This window comes from Lissotriton helveticus, chromosome 8 (genome assembly GCF_964261635.1).
Source record: "Lissotriton helveticus chromosome 8, aLisHel1.1, whole genome shotgun sequence".
NCBI classification, from domain to species: Eukaryota; Metazoa; Chordata; class Amphibia; order Caudata; family Salamandridae; genus Lissotriton; species Lissotriton helveticus.
Window position 1 is genome coordinate 216,679,244 of NC_136069.1, and position 3,635 is coordinate 216,682,878.

At 48.5% G+C, this 3,635-nt stretch overlaps 1 pseudogene; it reads left to right on the forward strand.

Moving 5' to 3' along the window:
* Window positions 1–1,670: 1,670 nt before the first annotated feature.
* On the forward strand, window positions 1,671–2,897 carry LOC144772541 (elongation factor 1-gamma pseudogene; annotated as a pseudogene).
* Window positions 2,898–3,635: the final 738 nt, after the last annotated feature.

Consider the following 3,635-nt stretch of genomic DNA (forward strand, 5'->3'; position numbering starts at 1 on the left):
GATTAGATAGATCATGTGTTGAGAGTTTTATTGTACAGTAATGCTTTCCTCTACAAAACACTCCAAAGTCTTTAAAGGACTATGTGTGCCATTCCAAAACAAAACTCTGCATAGATCTTTATCCACTCCTGAATGATCATCAACATGTAGAATTATAGATGGGTAACAGTTCACAACAGGGATGTTTTCCACCAAGGGATTCTGAGCCCCACATTGCACACTCAGAGCAAGACTTCACGATGTGTGGATACAAGGAACCGCCCTTGACTAGATCCAATCCTTTCTCTCCGGCCGAACCCAGAAGATTAGACTCCCTCCCTTCCTCTCCGAACCCACAGATATCAACTGCGGAGCAGGGGTGTGGAATTTTTTGAATAATCTACTTGGCTAAGGGACAAAATGGTACTGAGATCTACATGTCCTGTAAAATCCACTTGTCCCACCTACTCCATAAATCAATTATAAGGGCTGACCGAGAAACAACTGTCTAGTTTATGGGAAAATACGTACTTTTCCCACTGCTCGCCATATACGCAGGATGATATCACAGTCCGCTATGTGAGGGCAGAATTAATGATGGATACATTTTCTCCAGGAACCAACAGCCTCTCCTATAATATTTAGGCCAGGAATCGGCCCGCCACCTTTAAACTGGGCTCAAGAACCAACACGCTCTCGACTTAAACTGGTCTCAGGAAACCAGCACCCCTAGGCCATTCAACTCCTAAGCTGAGCATATGCACCAGTGCCTCCCTAATTTTGTCCCTCGAGCCAGAGCCCTCTAGAGCACACCCAGGGGTCTTCAGCCACCTCTAGAGCACACACAGGAGTCTCCAGTCTATTGACAAGGCCCAGGAGTCTCCAACCCTGCAACAAAATTGAGCCTTTACTCCCTAAACCAGACGCAGAAGCCAGCATCAGCACCCAACCTTCCTCCCAAACCAGGCCACAAGTCTGCACCCCATTCACACCCAAATAACTCAGGCCTACAAGCCACCTTACCTACAGTCAAACAAGGCCAATAAGACAGTTTCGCCAGCCCTCTAAAGCAGGCTGATCTGCCACTTTATTACTCCTCTAAAACCCAAGGTCAAGAAGCAAGCGTCGCCCCCCCCCCCTCCCCTGAAACACCATAAATAATTTACAGCTGGACAGTCTGCACTGTGCACATGTCCACAGATGAGGAAGCAGGCAAGCATACTGGACCGAGAACTCACCGATGATCACAGAAAAGAGAGCTGAAGTCTGCTACTCCAGCGCACAGGGGACAGGAGCCAAAAAGGTTACTACTGCAGGAGGGAAAAGCAGCCAAGAGCATAAACTGCCTACTTGCACACAATCGGAAGAATGTATACATTACAACCATGATCGGAATTAGTTCTCAATCTAGCAACTTTGGAAGGATTAAAAGCATAAACCACACATCAACTCCCCCTTATTTGTGTGTGTTGTCCCTCTTGACATCACTGTAATTCCACATTAAAAAAAGCTGAAAACTTGACAGTTATCTTTGTGCCACTGTACTGAGCAGCAATAAGGGCCTTGAATGCCCTCCAGTTGTCAGGGTATGTGTAAAGAGTCCCGGCGGCCATCTTGGTGAAGCGTAGTTCCAGTTCGGACAAACCAACAAGACCCCCGAGTTTTTGAAGAAGTTTCCTATGGGAAAGGTTCCGGCCTTCGAGGGAATGACTGCCCAAGTCATCCAGTGGGTCAGCTTTGCCGACAGCGAGACCGTCCCTCCCGCAAGCACCTGGCTGTTCCCCACCTTTGGGATAATGCAGTACAACAAGCAGGCCACGGAACATGCCAAGGAGGAGGTGAAGCGTGTGCTGAGCACCCTGGATGAACATCTGAGGACACGCACATTCCTGGTGGGGGAGAGGGTCAGCCTGGCTGACATCTCTGTGGTGTGTGCGCTCCTCTGGCTCTACAAACAGGTCCTGGAACCATCTTTCCGGCAGCCATATGTTAAAACAAATCGTTGGTTTGAGACCTGCGTAAACCAACCACAGTTCAAGAGCGTCCTTGGGGAGATGAAACTCTGTGAAAAGATGGCGCAGTTTGATGCTAAGAAGTTCTCAGAAGCACAGCCTTAGAAGGAAGCCCCCAAAAAAGAAAAGGAGCCCAGAAAGGAAGAGAAAAAGGAAAAAAAGAAGGAAGAGAAGAAGCCTGCTGCTGAGGATGAACCTGATGAGTGTGATGAGGTGCTAGCTTCAGAACCGAAGTCAAAGGACCCCTATGCCCACCTGCCAAAGAGCGCCTTCATCATGGACGAGTTCAAGAGGAAGTACTCTAATGAAGACACAGTGGCTGTGGCAATCCCATACTTCTGGGAACACTTCGACAAGGAGGGCTAGTCAATCTGGTATGGAGAGTACTGCTTCCCTGAGGAGCTAACACAGACCTTCATGAGCTGCAACCTCATCACAGGAATGTTTCAGCGTCTGGATAAACTGCGCAAGACTGGCTTTGCCAGTGTCATACTCTCTGGAAGCAAGAATGACAGTACTATCTCTGGCATCTGGGTATTCCGTGGGCAGGACTTGGCTTTCACGCTCAGTGAAGACTGGCAAATCGATTATGAGTCCTATACTTGGCGGAAGTTGGATGTGGACAGCGAAGAGTGCAAGACAATGGTGAAGGAATACTTCACGTGGGAGTGAGAGTTCAAGCACATCGGCAAGCCTTTTAACCAGGGTAAAATCTTCAAGTGAGACATCATCTTGTAAGCTTGGTACATTCAGGAAGTGAAGGGAACCATTGCACCTGGCGGTAGTCGCACAACTCTACTCCACCACACAGCGTCCTACCACTCTGCCCAACGTGGACTATGCATAAATGGAGCCTATCACGTTTACAATTAACTGATCATGAGAAATAAAGAAAAGGGGCCTGTTTGTGCATGTGTACATTCATTGCTCTGCTCGGGGAGGGGCTGGGTCTTTCTACAACGGGCTTGTGTATTGGCTGGGGCACTTATAGATGGAGCTTATTTTGTGTTGCATTGCACCATCTTTCCTTTCCTGAAAATTGAACAATAAACTAAGTTGGCTTTGTTAAAAAAATAAATAAAAAAAAAAAAAAGCTGAAAACTTACAAGACTCCAACAGCATTCCCCAAACGCAGAATTCACCCTTTATTGGGGGGAGCGGGTGGGGGGAGGAGGGGGGGGGGAGGCAGACTGGGAAGCATCTTTCAAAAAGCGAGGAATTCTGCTGTGAGACGTTTGAAGAAGTTAGTGCTAGGGAAGGCCCCTGTTATGGCTGGATTTATAGCACGGTCTCTGAAACTGAGGGAGGTAGCTGGTACCAGAGACGGGTTTCAGGTAGGGGCTGGAGTTAGTTCTTTGGTTAGGGCTGCTAAAAGGGATGAGTCTTTAAACGGGGGAGAATGTCGTGAAAGGAGGTGTGGCCCATGCCCCCACTGCTACAGCCGCATGACCTACTGCAGGTTAAGGGTGATCCTAGCACTGGTAATGTATCTGTTCCACAGCTGCAACCCTGGAAGTCCCTTAACTGCAGCCTCTTCTCTCTGCTCAGTGGCAGGGCCAGAGCAGCAGTGCTTAATTTGTGCCGGTGCTTAGCACGGGCAGCTAATTAGCAGGGCCGGGTCTACACACGCTGGTGCACGTAATT